The sequence below is a fragment of the Lonchura striata genome, chromosome 1 (assembly GCF_050655825.1).
Source record: "Lonchura striata isolate lonStrDom1 chromosome 1, ASM5065582v1, whole genome shotgun sequence".
NCBI classification, from domain to species: Eukaryota; Metazoa; Chordata; class Aves; order Passeriformes; family Estrildidae; genus Lonchura; species Lonchura striata.
In genome coordinates this window covers 60,125,191-60,144,031 of record NC_140703.1, presented here as the reverse complement: position 1 = coordinate 60,144,031, position 18,841 = coordinate 60,125,191, and the positions used below count along the sequence as shown (strand labels likewise).

At 35.5% G+C, this 18,841-nt stretch overlaps 1 long non-coding RNA gene across 2 annotated transcripts in view; it reads left to right on the top strand.

The window, feature by feature from the left end:
* Window positions 1–16,273, top strand: part of LOC110470887 (uncharacterized) — a 78,981-nt gene extending 62,708 nt beyond the window's left edge. Inside the window, exons 4-6 of one of the 2 annotated variants that reach the window (XR_014954416.1) lie at window positions 12,456–12,498; window positions 13,606–13,695; window positions 15,301–16,273. This is a non-coding gene — a long non-coding RNA (uncharacterized LOC110470887). The remainder of the gene's footprint in view (window positions 1–12,455; window positions 12,499–13,605; window positions 13,696–15,300) is intronic. The other variant, XR_014954417.1, reaches the window with a different exon arrangement.
* The last annotated feature ends 2,568 nt before the right edge of the window (window positions 16,274–18,841 follow it).

Sequence of the window (18,841 nt, the reverse complement as noted above, 5' to 3'; positions counted from 1 at the left end):
AACACCATGTCCAGAATCTATTGGTGATGTGCCTTCAGAGTAAGAACCAACTTTCACATCTTGAGTAAATTATGCCTGGAAGTCATCTTAAAAATTAATTTCTTGAGTCACTGCAAGATAGGAAGGATGACACTTCATTATGAGCATGACAGCACTATCTAGAGAACATTTACAAGGGAAAAAAAAACAAGAACAACGACAATAATGAGAATGGGATGTTCAGTTTCTGGAGCTGTGATTCTAGCTGCACAGATTTTTGTACATGTGTGACTTGAACAATCTTACTGAGTTTTTAAATTTGCTCCTCACTGATGAAATACAGTCAGATTCTGATTTTCCTATGGTATTTGTGTTTAGTATGAGTAAAATGCTTGTAAAAGAAGTTAGCACATTTTTTCTCTTGAACTGCTCGCTTTTTTATGAGTCGCTTCCTATTCTAAACACTTCTTCATTCCAACCATGTTCTGGAGACCTAAGCTTCAGCAGAGCCATTTATTCGAACCAAGATGCAAGCAGCTCCATGGAAATTTATGCTACATATAAGAATTGGTAGAACTTCAAAACAAACAAATAGCTGTTAGGTTTTCTGTGTTCTCTTAGCCATAGTAATTATCTGCACATCCTTTGACAGAAATATTTTTCTTGTTTATAATATAAAGAATTTTCCAGATTTTTTTTGCTTTGTTTTGATTTATGAGAGAAAAATATTTTTCTAATACAGTGGTTGAATTCTTACATTAGAGATCAGAATGTGTCTGTAGCCCTAGAAAATCAAAGAGGATGTTTTGAAGTCCAGAGAGAGCACAGTGATCTTTTGACCATGCAATTAAGCATACTCAGATTTTTATTTTGCTTCACGTGCAATTTGTGAATTTGACTTTACATCTGGCCAAGGTGGATGGCATGACACAGCTTGACAATCTGTCTCAGAACAGTAAGCATATTTCTGAGTTGAGTATATTGGTTAGATGTGGTATGGTTTTCTTGGATCTATGTAAAACAGAGGGTATAGTAGCTTTTGGGGGATACAACAAAGCCTGGTTGAAGTGTCTTATGAAAGTTTCAGAGGGCATTTTTTTCTATTCCTTTCTGATTTCCATGCATGATGGGGAAAACCAAAAAACAAATGTAAGATGAGAACTATGTGATTTGGGGAAATCTGCAGTGTTTCACACAAGGTGCAATAGAGTTGCCTCAATTTACTTCCTTTTCTCTACAGAAGTCTTCATTTCTTTAGCAGAAATCTTTCATGGTTCACAGTTGCTTCTGAACTTTGTGATTGTTTATATTGACATAAAATGGTAGGAATCAAAACAAGCCCTACTTGCATGCACACCTAGAACTGGTACCTCCAAAATATGTCAGAAGTCACCTTGGTGATATTTCTGATTTAGGAAAGCACTTCAGTGCTTAGAAAGTTTATTTTTTTCCTATTTTAATGAGATCAAAGTACAACATATCCAAATATGTTTCAATATCATTTAGTCATGCGTATGGACAGTTTAATGCTACCATTTGTAATAGGTTTTTTTTTTTTTTTAATCTATGGAAAAGGAAACTAAACTAGGCTTAAAGGGAAAAGCATGAACAAAATCATGATCTGGACTCCAATCCATATGCATGCATCTTATTGGGGCTGCACCAAACATCAGTGGTATAACCAATTTCATTGTAGAAATGAAGGCTGCTCTGTATTAAAATTACATATGAACCAAGGAATTTTCTTAGTTGCTCACTAAGCATTTATTTTGCCATTTTTGATAGGGAAGAAGAGAATGGGATGGACATGAATTTGAGCACATTGTAGTAATTCTCTTCTCTTTACTTACTAGAGTTCCAGTTTAACAGTCAAATGCTAGTGTAACAGCACCCATTTTCTAAAAATCTGTTAGCTTGTGTTAATTATGTCTTCTATTAGTTATGACCTGAGTCATGAAACAGCTGTTCCACTATTTCATCCACAAACTGGCATGCACATAATTACTTGTGTTGTGTGTTTAGTCATTTACAATGTCATAACAGTAACTTTGCTCAGTCAATGAACATGATGAAAGACCACATCCCTTCAAACCATTTTTCAAAAACTTATACAAGTCAGGCTTTTGTGGTTGTGAAGGAGGAAGCTATGTGACCAATGAACACTGCATCTGTTACTCTTTGCATAATATTTTGGTGAATTCTTTGTTTAGAAATAGAAAAGGTTTTGAGTGTATTCTGATGAATTCTTAGAGTATCAAAGCTAGTGTGATGAAAACTGTATCCCCTTTGCACCCATGTACTTAAAAGGAACTGACTTAATTTGAGGTGCACAAGGAAAACATGGCTGAATCCTTACAAGTAATTTGCTTAGATAAAAATTAGTTGCAAGTGAAACACTGGTGGAAAGAACTACGTTCAGAGAAGCCCTATGTATGAAGCTGCTTAGAATGGATACAAATTAAACTGTGTTTCCCAGGCTTGATTATCTGGAGAAAAGTATCACTGCTTTAACATTCTTCTTAAATTCATCTCCCAGGTTAACCACCCATGTTTAATCATTGCTGATAATGAGATTTGTACATTTCCAAAAATCTCTTAACTAGAGCTCTATGAATAGGTTTATACATAAAGCAGACTGGGACGATTTTTTCCTTTTTACTTTTTTTAATCTAAAGAGGAGGAGTTGATTGGCTTTTTTAGCCTGCACTTCAGAAAATTTCCCTATGCAAAGATCAAGCTTAATATACCAAGGTGGTGGAGCGAAGGCAATACAAAAGAAATGCAAAGAGGCTATTCAGCTTCTTCAGTATCTGAACATTTCTCAATATACTGATTTCTGCTGTGCAGGTAGTCAGAGTACACATTTATCTGAGTGTTTCTTTTTTCTTCCCTTTGAACTTTCAAGCTATAGAAAAAAATAGATCTGGACTTTGTCAATTTGAACTCTAATGGTATGTGGAAAGAATGTGTCTATTCTTTTAAGAATATCTAGGCAAAGGAAGGATAAAAACCAGACAAACAGACAAATAAGAAAACCAAACAGATACAAACCTGACTGACACATGGTAAGGCACGTTGCAATAAGAACAAACATGGATATTCACACTAATTGGTATGGAAATTTGATGTGTAAGGATGTTTATTTATTTTTTTTTTGTGGAGGATAGGGAAAGGAAAGGGAGGAAAACAGACATAGAAATAAAACCTACCCAACTGGCATTAAAAAAAAGACAATAGTCAGAAACAAACCTGGTCAGTCAAGGTAACTGACTTTGACAAAGTGAGTTCACAACTGATGAGGATACAAGCCACTGAGTGGCTTGGGTGTTGGAATGGCTTGGTGGGATTGTACCTAGTGCTGAGGCTATGTGCAGAGGAGGGAGGAGCTGGAAGGAACAATATGGATAAAAAGAAAGCAGTGTAAAAGGGACCAGTCATGTAAAATGGGGTCAGTCAGTACTGTTGCCTAGCTGACCCCTGCATCTGATGAACCCAGCTGTCCACTTTTCTTATGTCTTCTTTATGGATGATTTCCCAACTCCCTCCCTGGAGGATGTCACCCATTATGGCACATATACGAACGCTGCAAGAACTGCAATTGCCAACTCCTGCTGAGAGCCTTGGGAGTGTGAGTGAAATGTTGTGCTTGCTGCTGTAGTCAGACATGGGGGTATTGATGAGCACCTGCATCATCCCACAACTGCTGGGTGTCTGTGAGGGATGTGCCCGCGTCTGTGAATCTCTGGGATATTAGGTAAACTTTGCCAAATGGTTGAACATGCAAACAGGGAAGTGTCAGCCTGGGCAGGAAGGAGAGGGCAGCTGGAATAAGGCAGCTGGAGAAAGCAGACACCTTTAGCAAACACATAACCCTAAGCTGAGCATATATATATTTGTATAAAATATTATAGATACACATGCAATTTTGCATGTCTATAATATGAGCAGGTGATTTTTTGATATTATGGAGGCACACAGAAGAACAGAAATATCATGGTTAATTTGAATGCTCTATAACAGAGCCTGAAAGGATAGTCTAGCTCAGATGCCACTTACCTAGAGAAAATACTGACAACAAATTAATGAAATTTGGAATTAAATGTTAAGCAATTAATTTTATATCCCTTTATTAATAATTTGTTGGGAAGGAAGAGTGACAAAATACATAGATTTTAAAAGGATGATAATAGAAAAAAATATTTATATAGTCTCCTGATAAATCAAAATGGGCAATCTAGTAAACACATACACCTATTCTTCTCATTATACAGAATCTTTTTCTGACAAATAAATTAGCTTTGTTTTGTCACCTCATTTATCACACAGAGAATTTAAAAGAAAAAAAAAGGCAGCAATACCATACCTTGCCCTAAGCCTTTTTCAACTAACTTCAAATTGACATTAGAATTCTACTTTGGTGCTGTTCTGTTTAGTGATCTTTTTCTTTTTCACAGTTTCTAATCTTAATTGCTACAGGTATATCTAAGATACAGAGTCTGTTGGAACAAAAGTATTCCTTGGTGCACTTGGTTGGTGGCATCCCACTCCCAGTGCAGTAAGATGCCGGTTAATTGTAGCTTGTGATGGGTGTTTTCTCAAGTCAAACTATTTTCTTTTCTCAAGCTAAAGTTTTAGACTATAAAGGACTCTATGATACCATTTCTAGGCTCTGTTCTCAAATTCTTCAAGCAAGTCCTTTGTCAAAACAGTTGCAAAACTCTATTATCAAGGTCTCATGTTTTAGCCTGAGTTGTTAGATCTGATGCCAGTTGGATAATGTGACAAGACAGGCAAGGCTACCTTTTATTTTACTTAGTAAAAGACCTTGTTTTTCCTCTAACTTCCCACGACAATTGTCAGTCAGCCACAGCCATGTTCTCCCACTTATGTCCTCATCAATGACAAAAAGAATATCCCTGACTTTAAGGAGATCTTACACTCTCCTGCCGAGGCACTCCATTATCCCTGTCCTCAACAAGGTCCTGGGCAAGGCACTCAGTCCTCCTGTCACATGAGGTGCTGCTCATGTCAAGTGCTGTGGGCCTGGCTCTTGAAGCTACATGTCACAGACAAATTTCAGAGCACCAGGGATATGCAACCAGAATGCATTCTGGGGGATGAATAGCAGGTGAAGGTTGCTTTTAATCCTTTCAGGTTAGTATTTATTCCCTCAGGGAAGTTCAAGGAGCCCCTTTAAGGGCAGCAGCAGTGTGCTCCAAAAGGTTGTGAAACCATCATCAGAGTTAATTTACTTCTTGCTTGGTTTTTATTTTCTGGTGGGTTTTCTCTGTCTGGTTTTCCTTATTTGGGTATTTCTGATTTCCTCCTTGGTCCCATTGATACACTTGTGCCAGCAGCTGGTGTATCACAGAGAGAAGGTTTTTCTGCACAGGCAAGGCAAAGGGCATACAAATGCTGGCAGCTCTTTCTTTCTGCATCTTGGGATGCTCCTCAGAGCCCTGGTCTATTTCTTTGTGCTCTTCTTTCAAGGTGTTTTACCTGCTTCTGCTCCATAATCCATCATCCTATGTGCATAGCCTGTAGCTAATTCATTTAAAATGTCACTGGGTAGCACTGCAGCTTGTGTAACAATGTGGTTGATGAATGGGAAGTTTATACCACAGCCTTCAGATTTGTAGGCACTTTGCACTTAGAAGGGAAAGGTTGATTCCCACCCTTTTGTGGTTCTTCTTCCTCTATCTTCCTCCCCAGATCCTGTGGACAGGAGATGTTGGAGGTGTGGGAGGAGGTGTTGAGTGCTGCCACCATATGAGCAAGCATCTTCTCTTCAGCCAGTCTGCTCTTGGACCTTGGGAGAGACAGGGTTGGGCACTGTGGAGAGGGCAGCTGACCCATTCAGGTAGAACACTGAGGAACAAGGAGGCTTGGATGTAGAATCTCTGGTCTATCAGTTACAAGATTTAGGGAATGACACACAATGAGAGTGTGAGGTGAGCAGCCTCAAGCCTTGTTACTGCCCTGAGTGAAGCTTTTGCATCCAAGGAGATGTTTAGGGCCAGGCTATACCTATGAGAATACAGTTGCTGGATCTTCTTTACTGCAATTCATCACTTGAAGAACAGTTCTAAAGTACTTTCTGCTTTCAATCAAACTGCTTCTACTTCTTGAATTAATCCAACTCATTTGATCATTTGCTTTTTGGTCTGTTCTTTTTATCTCCACTGATTATTCTCATCTCTCTGTGTCTCTATAAAGCTTTCTGCGATCCCAAATTGGATCTTAAACATACATTTCTTCTAATTCATCATGCTACGTTTTCTCCTAATCACATCCTTCTATTACTTCTTTCATTTCCTTCCATCTCTCTCATTCTTTACCTTGCCCTTCTGTTTCTACTGCTATTAACTACTTTCAGTTCTCTCATCTTCTTTCGCTTCTGCTGTATGTAAACCTTTTACTCTTCCTGCTGTGGTTGAAACTTATTTGTTTTGATGTGCTTTTTTTCCTTTCCCAAACTTTTCTCACCTCTGAGAAACTATACTCTGTTTCAGAGCTAAGTAATCCCTACAAATTTTTCCTGCTCTTTTGTACTTCAGGAATACCTGCTTACTCTCAAAATGTCATAAACTTATGTCATTTAGCATGGTGTCCTCTTCTTTTTGCAGATCCTCTGTGCAGATCCTGCTCTTCCCCTGTTGTGTGCCTGGACTCTCCCATATATCTTCATTTTCAAATTGTAGGGGCTGAAAATTTTTGTGGTTTTTTTTTTTTCCCTGTCATGTATAATTAACTATGAGAATTTCATATCTTCTGCTTGCCATGCAATTGCATTTAGAACCAACAGATAGAGCAGAATTGCTTAGAATTAGCATGTCTACAAATTCCTAAGCAATTCTGCCTCTGTGTTGGATTTATACAGCCCTGAACAAAATGAGTCCAGACTTTGTTTTGTTTCCAGTGGTTAATCTTCCTAGCAACTAAGATTACCTCATGAAGGGTTCCATCAGCTTTGATATTTTATATACATTGGGTGATATTGGGGGGCAAAAATAATATTTTTCTTAGTCTGTTGTGGCATTATATCACTATAAAATAATGTAAATTAGAGGTTCCTGTAATCAAGGTGTTTTTTTTTAAGAGATTGGGGATGGGAATGGGCATCATTACAGGCATCATAACCCATTTAGACATTATATTATTTCCTTATCCATGACATCAAATAAATTCAAATTTAACTTAAAATATGAGTGTAAACACTTTATTATTAATACAATGATTTTTTGAAAACAATGCATTGGAACAGAGCTTTTCATTATATTTATTTTTCACAGAATCCTGTGAAAAACTGCATTTTGTTATGCACCAGCACTGCAAATCAATCATACTTTGAATCTGACTATGCTTTAAAAATGATGATGAAGAAAGGAAAAATAGTGATAGAAGAAATCGAAATGCAGGAAACTAGAATACAGAAACCCATCAAAGCTAAGTATATTCCAAAGGAACTTTATAATGATGAACAGTCACTGGTTATTGAAAAGTCAGCCATTTTGTTTTGGAAGAATTTTTCCTTAGGTAATGGTGACATCTATAATAATGATTATCCCGTTTGACTGAATCCACTTCCTAAATTTCTAATTTCACAGACCAAATTTCTAGAGATGAAATATTAGTATTTTCAATGATTCTGGTTTTGTTTGTTTGTTTGTTTGTTTGTTTGTTTGTTTTTCTGGTGGCATTCACACATATATGGCCAAATCTAATTACTGGCCTATATTTTTGGAATCTCTGTAACAGTAACTCCTATAACCCTGAGTAATTTGATTTAAGTTCACTATCCTTAGGGCAATACAAAAAGTCATTAATAAGATGCCAAAGCTCATCAAGTGAAGAGTATCTTAACTGAAACTTCTGGATTATTCAAATTCTTATAAAAACATGAAAATGTTTAAGAAAACAGAAAAAAAAAACCTACATGTTTCACAGAAATCTTGAAGAAAAAGAAAGAGCTTTAGAAATAAAAGTTATTCAGTTTTTCAAAGAGTAGTTTAAAAGGTTGGTTTTATCATGCATTGGAAATAGACTTCTGATAATAGACGTTTCTTCATTCTTTGCAAAATATGAATTGATATCCAACAGCTGCATGTGGTAGCTAACCATGCACAGGCTAGAAATAAGGATTTTTTTTTTTAAATATGTTAATTATTCATTGGATGAATACCATACATGATGAATTGGATGAATACTCTGCATGTAGGGTAACTTCTGTCAGTTGTTGTCTAAATCAAAAATAATGTGTCACCTCTGAAGGTTTATCTCTCTCTCTATTGACTGAAGAGACTCTAAGTGTCCTAAGTGTCATAAGTTAGGTAAAATAAATCACAAACTATGACTATCCACTTAAAGAATAAATTTTTCCTCAGTGTTGTATTCAAGATGAAATTTAGGGCCTTACATGCATCATTTACTGGACGCAAAACAAAGTAATTTATGGTCTGGGTTTTAGAGGTGTTTGTCACGTTGAAGAATACCTACACAAATTCTAAGACTTAATTCTGTGGGTCTTTTCAAGTGATTAGTACTTCACCAATATGACTAAGTGCTTCATGTTCTGCCCTAAAGTTATTTAAAGCATCTTAGAATTCCACTCCTTATTTTTTCAGTATAATCTATAAGTACATTTTTGCTGTCCCATGGTGTTCTTTATAACAAAGATCATAATACAAATTCTCATTGGCTAAATAGATACCAATCTGAAGGGCTTAGCAATTTTGTCTAAACTCCAAAGCATTGTGCAAAGGATTTGCAGAGGCTCTAGGGAAAGCCTCTTATCTTGCTCCATTATTGTCAAACTTCAAATTTGCACGATAAAAAATGTAAGCAAAGAAAAATAAAAGCCCCTTTGGTCTCAATGTAAAAGCAACTCTGGTGGAAAAACCGCATAAGAAAAAAATAATCACTCAAAAAAAGGAAGGGAAAAAAGTACTAAGGAAGAAGATTGAATATACATCAAGGCATAAATCTAAGAAGCTGATGGAATTAATATAGCAACAACTATCTTACAATGGCACCACATGCCACAAAGGAAATAAACTATTAACTGTTTTCATTTGGTGTTCAATGAGGAAAAAAATCACTTGTGGCACTGTTTCTAATCAACCTCTAACAAAATCTTCCCTCATCTTTCACTGGTTTGCTGTACAAAGATTGACCTTTTTTGCATTCTGAAACTGATAGTGGACAGAAATTATTTTCAACCCTGACTGGCACTTGGCCACGTTGAAAATTATTTGGGATCAAAGCCTTACTAATTAAAGTAAAATGATTTAGAAGCCATAATGATAATCACTAAGCAACTCCAAAAAGTGGAAACAAAACAGAAAAACTGTAAAACAGAAGCAAAAAAGAAAAATAGGATGAGTAGTGGAGACAAGAGCTAATCTGTGTTATCAATGTGCTTCATCCCTTGTTTTCCCCTTTGTTCCTTTTACCTTTCAGGATTCAGCATATTGAGATGCTAAGGAGGAGGTAGAATTGCAAATAGTTCTATATCAGTTATAAGTTTTGGATGTTATTATAAGGGGTTTGGTAGATACAGTACTTGTTTTTCCCCAACCCCTGCTGCTCTTGTGCCTCGAGCCTCCCGCATGTGTGATATCAGGAGTTAGTTCATTCAAGGAATGGAACATAAGTTTATATTCTTTTTTATTTCTTGTTCTTTTACTTTACTCAGTGATAATGTGTAAAATGAAGGGACAGATAGATTTATTTCTGGATGTAATTTCATCCAAGAAGAGGGCTCACAGCCCTTGCACTTAAGGTTTTATGAGGGAAAGATTAGAAACATTAGTATCAGAAATGTCAAACAATTCTGAGTTATACTTCTTCAGACGACCAGATGCAGCATGTCTTCAAAGTGTATTGAATTTCATATTTGGACATGTTAGATGGGCCAAATATACAGGAGAGAGTAGAAGGAGAATGAGTTGAGAGAGGTGTTTGTATTTGGGCTGCAAATCTGTATATGAGGGTGAAGCGGGATCCAGAAGTATACAATCAGATTGAGGAACTTAAAAGATAGATGACATTATCTGAGGAACAGGAAAAGTGAATCCTGCAGATGTGATGAGGAAATAAGCACAGCTTATTGCGGAGTAGCAAGGCTGCGGCAGGTTGTGTGAAGGAAAATCAGGAGGCAGATTTGAGCAAAGTGACCAACTAAAGCCGAGGCTGTTGCCACTGACAAGGTCATTGACAAGGGCCTAGAGTTGGGGCAGTCTCCTTTTTTGATAAATGGTCTAACTACGGGGAAATTATACAAATGGAAATGATTGCTCTTGTACTCAGGGCAAAACAGAAAACCAAGATTTTCCCACTAGATTATTTCTATTAATATTTTCATGCTAATTTCAGTAAAGCTTGCATTGTGTTGCTGTGTATTTTTAAATAACTATATCTTGCTGAAGACATGGCTGCAGTTCAGTAGTGCCTTAAGGCATTCCTGTGTATTGTATACTGTTTGATCTATATAGAATGCTAAGAAAGTATGTTAAAACACATTTCTATGACAAGTGGTAGACAAAAGAGTAACTTCTCTAATGCAATTAAAGTTTCTTCCAGATTAATGTGCTCTTTGAAAGCAAACCCTGATTTTGTTGGTTTTATCAGATTATTAGTGCTTGGTGCATTATTTAATGATGTTTGTGGTTGAATAATAAAGGCATTAATACATAATTTACTGAAAAGTAAATTTGGTATTTATCAGGTTGTGTTATGAGACAGTGAGGAAGGAAAGCCAATGACTTTTCAACAGTATTTATGTCTAAAAATATTACATGCAGATGTGAAGATCAGCAGTGATGAAATATTTTAAATGCTACTCATCTCATTTTAGTACAGGCTCCTACCATTTCACTGACATCTCAAGTAAAATTGTGACAGGTGGCCATGTAATTCAAAAAACCAGTGGTAGTTCTGAGCCCTGATAATATAGAGCTCATGTCATTTTCCCCTCACAGATTTTCCATTTACACAAATGGTGTAATTGTACCCCTCAAAGTTTTACCTCTGGAAGCTATTTTTATTTTCTACAAGAGCACCGCCAGGCAATAACAGCAGGGGGGCAAATCCTTTATTTTATGTTGTCAAAACCAATATGCTGTGAGTTATTCACATCACTTTCTGAAGTGCCAGTCAACGGCTTTGTGTTTGGAATAGTGCAAACCACTAAGAGACTCAGAAAAAGCAGTTTCTAAACTCTCAGCACCAGAGTGGGTGTTAGTATGGAAAGAAAAGAAAAAAGTAGAAAAAAGCATTAAAAGGATTTTTTTTGTTGTTGCTACAGTTGAAAGTTTTCTAATGAAAGGAGATGAATCAGGGACTTTGTAATAACGTGCCTTACCACTTAGCTGTAGCAGCAGATTGGAATGATGCTTACTCAGCACAGGCTTTGGACCTTTCAGACCTTATGTATCATTTCTCATCTACTGAACTTCTCACAGTTGTGCAGAATAAATATGGGAATAATATTTTTTAAAAAAATTTAATCTAAATATAATACACATATCCACTCTTGAAAATTTTAGGAAAAAATGTAGCTGATAGTCTGACTCTTTGCCCCAAAATTATTTGTCTTCAGAGCCATCAATTTTAGAGATTGATACTGATTTGTCTGATTTTTTAAAGGAGTTCAACTGAAAGTATAGACAAGAGAAAGAGCAAACATTAAACAATGAACCTGTAAATGTAATATCTTCCAAATTACTTCACTGCTGGCTGGAATGCTGCTGAAACCTGGTATTGATGTTACATTTCATGCAGAGAAGCAATTCTTCAGGTCTTCTGACAATGCAGTGACCTCAAGACAACATTTCTGGAACTACTGAAGTCTTGTAACCATAATAAATGTCTTCAATTTTTATTTTTCTTTAAGGGCTGAAAAAACCCCCTCACCTTGCTTTACTAAAGGGAAATACTGAGAGGTGCTGAAAAAGCTCTTCCAGCTGACTGTTTGCTGAGAAATGTAACCTTCCTAAATCCTACCTTCAGGTTGAAGTTGACAGGAAGATCTGCAGAAAATTTACCATTTTATCTAGGGAGCTGCAGCTCAGTGGAATATAACAGTTTTCTGTATGAATTTACAGCACACCGGTCGTCAGAGATAGATAACTTGGTCGGAGTCCAGCAAGCTCAATTATTCAGTGTGTCTGAAGTACCAGAGGACGACAGGAAAGACAAGCACAGATGCTGCTCTTTAAGTGACTTATGCTGACATAGTTTGCTTTCTTACTTAGAATGTTGAAGCAGGGAGGCGACTTCCAGGTCCCAGCAGCAGGGGTTTTAGAAGGTGGGTTAGCAGAAGAGCTCATGTCTTACAGTTACAGACTATTAGCCTGAGGCTGAAAGATTTTCCTTGGTCAAACTGGCAATAAATGGATACTCATTTGCAAAAGGAGTAGTAAAAAGAAATTGCATTGGTTGAATAGTACATTTTTTTTGTCTATTCTGTGTTGCAGGAATTGGTGGGGCGACTGTGGTATTCTCTGACAAAAATATTTGGTAAGTGGTGTAATGCTGATCCCCTACAAGTATTCGTGTCAGCCTAAACCCTGTTGGGGCCAAGGTCTCCTTGGTTTAGTTGTAAGCCATAAAGGTCTGATTTTCTAAAGCAGTCATTAGGATTTGGTTCTTTCTCTGCTATAGAGAGAATAAGAAAAACCTGGATTTAGTATTTTTCTTGTCTACTATGATGCATAAAACAGAATTTTTTTAAAAGCAGTAAAACAAAGGAAGATTAGAAGGAACTACAGAAAAACACCAACTACTTTTGAATGAAATAAAAGAAGCCCAGCTGCATAGATATTGAACTGTTTTTATTTTTTCATGTTTCTAGACTGATGTACACTTGGTAAAAAAAATAATTTTCTCTGGTCATAATTATCTCTGAAAGGAAATGCTGGAATGCTCTAAGCTGAAACTTTTTTGGCAGAAAGTTCAGAAATGATATTTTGAAAATTATTTACAAATTACTGATCAAAATCACCATCCTAGACTTACATCAAATTAGGTCTTCTAGTAAATTTTGTAATCAATAACATTAAGATTAATTTTGAGCTTAAATGTTTATATTAAAAATAGTAGTCTCTTATACGATATTTAAAGGGGTAAAAGAGACATATAGTATTAAACAGCTCAAATCTCCCAATGAATTCAATTTGAGTTGCTCTGAAAAGTGAAGTTAAGTATTTTGTTTCTAGGAAAGGATTCATATTGTAGAAAAATAATCAACTCTTTATAGAAAATGTTCTTACTCATCAAATGAAATGTTGAAATTAGGTTGTGCCACATTCAAGAAAACAGTAAAAACAGTGTACCCCCATTGCTGTGACTTAATAAAATTCAGACACACTGGCACCAACAGAATCAATCATAATTTTTCAGGAAGACACTTAGGCAGTGCATTTCAAACCTGTTGGAGACAGTGTTGCTTAAGCGCATGGTTATTTTCTTTTCTACTAGAGATCAGTGCTATGTCCTCATTTATTTTTTGATTATGATTTTTAATATATCCTTGGGGAAAAAATTATAGTTAAAAATAAGTTTTTCTCTTAATGTAAGTGTAGTTCTCACTCAATAGTCATAATTTCTTTGCCATTAATGTTAAAGGACAAGGGTGAGCCAGTTTGAAGAAATGGAATTACAGAAGATGAGATCACCAGGTTAGAGAGGAATCATTTGAAGTCATCATACTTGAAGGTGCTGTGGTAATGATAATAAGCAGCATGATTTATTTGGGTAAAAATTCTGATATCATCTGTAAATGGTGATGCCTTGACATTTGGTACTTTTACAGCTGGCCTGGAGAGTAAATGCAACTACCAGAAGGAAATCCACATTGTCTTCAGGTTGACTTGCAGTTCTAATTTTACTTCAGATTTTTTATTTATCTTATTAAAATTAAGAATGGTTCTTCAATAAACCCTCAAAAACAATTTACTGAAGAAACAAATTTATATGGATAAATATCTTTCCATCAACTAAGACAGATGGGTACAGTACACCCATTTTACAGTTGCATAAATGAATAACTGAGGCAACTCATTTGAGACATGTTCAAAAGTGGGTGAAATTCTTAATATTGAGTATTCTGAGCTTTTTCAGGAAACCACAAAGCATTTGCTAGACTCAAAATGAAAACCTGTGGAGGCTTGCTTGTGCAATGATTAATTGTAGGGCAAGTACAGGTCTGTATGTTGCCTACAGATACAATGTGTGCTTCTAAATATTTCAGGAATGCTAAAACACATATAGCTTTAATATGGTCATCTGCCATGCAGTGATTTAATGCCAAAGTGTTCCAGCCTTTATTTGAACATGTAATTGCATTGTTCTTCATATACTAGAGTCCTTGCTTATAATAATTGATTGTGATAATACAGTGAATTAACCCTAGTCACTGTTCTATTTAACCATTTTATCTGAATGTCAGGCATGCAGGTAAGTCATCTAGTTAAGTAGAAGTTTGATAACCTAATGTAATATCTTTGACATCAGAGATCAGATAAAATCTTTTATGTGTCATTGGCTCTAAGAATCTGCCTGGGCAGATGGTGTTGGTTCTGTAAGGCAGACATACATTGCCTGGAGAATTTCAGAGAAATATGGGCATTATTTTCAAACTCCAGTAAAGGAGAAAGGTGTCATTTCACTGACAGCCCCAGAGAATATTTCCCTCCTATTGCATGCTTGACAGATGCCATGAACAGATTGATGTGCAGAAAAAGGAAAGGTACAAGGAAACCGTACATTAAAACTCATTAACTTTAGATAGCAAAACTCTGTTGGGAGACACTCCAGAGCATTTTCTGATGTACAGTGTATGTTTAACATTCTAAATATATGTGCTATTTAATGTGTTGGGACTGCATTTACATATTTAGTGTAAATATGAACGAAAATGAAAACAGTGACAAGATAAACACAAGAGAAAATGCATCAGTAAAATTAATAATTAAGAATCTGAAGGGAAATACAAGACAAATTTTTCACACTCCTAATTTTATATCTACCAAGATCTATAGGTATGGTATTTGGAGCAGATCACTTGAATTCCAGTATTAATTTTCTCAGAGAAAACATTCACTTTTGCTTGTAACATAACTTTTATTTACAAAAAATCTGCTTCTTAGTCCAGCCAAACTCTTACGTATAGCTATAACTTTTAACACTGGAAAAGGGATGTGGAAACTTATTATCTGATTTACCTGGTCCCGTGTTGTCTCCTTATCCACATTGACTCCTTACAGATGCAGCAAATTCCTCTATTAAAATTTATGGTTAAATTGATTTTTTTTATCTTAGGTGTAACATGAATTCTGTAAAACAAATTGGATGATGAAGATAGAAGCATTGTATATTTAAGATGGAATTAAAATTGCAATATTACATATACATAGCTATAATGACTTCATTACAATAATTGCTATTCCTGACCATTGAATGGGCATGAATGTGAAGAGGTATTTTTGGAAGATTTAGAAACATCACCAATTCACAAGGGATGGAAGATGTATGTGCATGTGAGTAACACAGGCAAACTTAATTTTGTTAGTTCTTCATTTGAGCACTCAACTTTTCAACCTTAATATTCTTTTAAGGCACATCTCATTGGGAAGTTAATTTATGTAGTTCCTGTTTTGATGTAAACAAATTTGATGGTAATTTTGTACATGAAAACAGATTTTAAAAACTAAACAGCATAGCAGAAAGAAACATTTGTAAGAAATTCTATTTTCAATGCAAATATAACTGTGTTTAGTGAACTGAAATTGGAAAATACAAACAAACAATTACATGTTCTTAATATGTGAATACCTACTTATTCTGTATCTTCATATTAAGTTTGAAAAGGCTTCTTTTAGACAGGTAGAACTCAATTGTTTTGTTAGAAATGTGTAGGTTTTAAATAATTAAAATACTCATGCATAATTCAAATAATCACTTCCATTAGAAACTTAGTCTGATAAATATCTGATGGAAATGCAGATTGCATACATTTTCCTGATATAAGAATTGTTTTAATTTTGAATTCATGGACTCTTGTATTAATTTGCATAATGATATAGCTGTAATAGTGGGTTATGGTTGATGACTTGGACTATGATTCTACCTGATGCAAAATGACCCATTTCTTACCTAAACTTGAAGGCTGCATAATGGAATTCAAAACTGCAACTACTGTGCAACTATAAAGATTAAAATAAAATATCTTGATATACAGTAACCAATTAAAACTTATTTTTCCTTGCAATAAATGCAAATGCTTGAACAAGGTACCATGAAGGTCTGTGCTACTGGAGACCTACTTCCTGTTTGTGAATAAAATAATGTGTGGCCATCAAATAACAGGGTTTGAATAACTTGTAATTTGCTGAGCAACATTGGCAATATCTGTTATATGTGGTTTGTTTTCTCTCTTTCTCATACGCATATCCTCTCCCCAGGAGAAGTAAATGAACAGACAGGATTAAAAAAAATGCATTTGACAAGACATACTGTTCCATCCTAAATTAAGTCACTATATTTCTGATAGAAAAGGCAAGATCCTGCATTTCAAATAATATATTATTGGGTTTAAAAGTGCCCCAGTTGCTGTGGCAGGTCACAGTCTCAAACTGCCATCCTTCCCTCCAAAAGTTGCTTTTCCCACAAGGTAAATCTTTACTCCATGGTTAAGCTTTCTCAGTGCTTAGGGATTAGAACCTCACAGTTTCAGCTACACATAACAGACAGCTTTAGAGTATGATAGAAAAAAAGATTCCATGTTGTTTATGGTTGAAAAAATGCTTAAGAAAGAAACACATATACCTTCTGGTAGTTTTGCATCTCTACCACCTAATGATGGACCTTCTCCAATTTTATCAACCTGCAAGCCTTTTTCCTGCTGACATGCCTTGAATCACCATTCCTACCCTCCTGTTCACCTTGCTTTTAATGTCTCAGATGAAGAAATACCTTTTCCTTCTTCACCCTATAATGAAAATGCTAGAAAAATAAGGTTAATTGTTTTTAAGAGTATGTTTAGTCCTGAATGAGACAAGTGAGGCAGAGGAGAAAAAGAAAAGGAAGATGAGGAAGGGGTTTCTTTCCCAGCTGGGTACTCTAATAGAATTTTATTTAGATGCCTGTGGGGAAATGTCAAGATATAGAGCAGAATTAACAAGGGGGATGAATAGAAGGCTAGGCAGTGAACAAAAAATTTTAGGAAATATTTAGGAGGATTTACATTTCTCTGGTGCATTATTGATAGGGACATCTACTTATTGTGTAAGTCATCATGAGAAAAAATACCCACAAGGTTTTCTCAAGGTTCAAAGGCCATGTAAAAATTCTATCATGACTTTGCAGATCTAAATAGTCTAAATAGAATTGGAAGCATTAATTAATACTGGATTGTTTAAATGACTAAGGCAAGATTCCAGAGACTTTTGAAACCTCTTCATCCCTCCCTTTTTGAAACTGATAATGTAAACATGAACCAGAGGTGCTGAGCCACTCCATTATCCCTATTTCTTGCCTAGGTGAGTAGATACTAAAATTTTCTTGGAAATTCTGAGAACTACATTAGGTCTTTGGTGCAGTTGTTTTCAGGAAACTCAGGGAAGATAACAAATCTGTAGTGAGCCAGTCTCCTATGGTATTGCTGGACAGAGTGGGAAATAGTTGTGTTCAAAGTAATTTTTTTTTAAGCACAATTACAGTTGTATTTAATGAGGAAACAGAATTGTAAAGCTGTCAGGAAATGCTGTGGCAACAACATTTCTTGAAGGAGCATATTAAATAGTAATGATGTCAAACATCTGAAAGAGTGAGTAGACCTTGCAAGCACAGTTTTCTAGTCATAGGAAATTAAAAAGGAGTTTGGAATGTTGCCAGTTGACTGACTATAGGGAAAAAAAAGACCCATAATAAGCAACAGTTGTAGTTACAATATTTGCTGAAACCAACACACATTAAATAATAATGAAAGCAGCCATTTAAAAATGCTGGCAGCTTATATGGAACAGCTGAGCTGAAGAAACTGTGAAAAGGATAAAAAAACCCCAAACTGGTATGTAGCCAATATACTGTCAAAGAATAAAAAGCTCCATTGGAGATTAAATTGTGAGATAACTTCAGATGAGTATTCAGAAAACAAATAGTTTGAAATAAACAGTGTTAATTCTTAGATTGTGTAAATGAAAATCTTCACAATTAAAGGGATATCTTCAAAGAAGGATTTACTAAGCAGAATACTAACATTTTTTATTTGCTTACGATTTTTTTAATTAAGAAAAAGTGTGGGCAGATATAGTTTTGTACAATAATCTGATATGAAAATATTTTTTAAATTTATGGAAGACATTAAATTTCCTTTAGCCAAGAAGACTTTTTTATTGCTACAACAAAGAACTTAAACCTAATAACCATTGACATTGGGACCTTAGGTCCTCTTGAAAGAAGTAAAAAGGAGCTCCAAGCAACAGGACAGCTGGGGATATTTTAAAAGACAAGCAAAGAAGGTGTTCAATAGGTGCTATGTCTTTTTGTTTGTTATTCTATACAGATATAGCAAATATTGGAATATCATGGACATTGGGAGGGGGAAAGGTCTCATTTTCAATGTTATAAAAAAGCCAGATAAATCAGTTAAATTCATTGGGATGTGATTGATAAGAACACAACTTGAGACCATTATTAAGCCTTATAATTACATGCAGTAGATACACTTCTGTTAAAGAAAATATACTCACTGTTAAAATGGAAATGAGCGTTTGAAATGAGCAGCTTGAAAGTGAAGTGCAAGGCTTAGATCCTCTCAAGCCCTGCCCTGCTGTTGTAAAGAAATGGAATTGCCTAAATT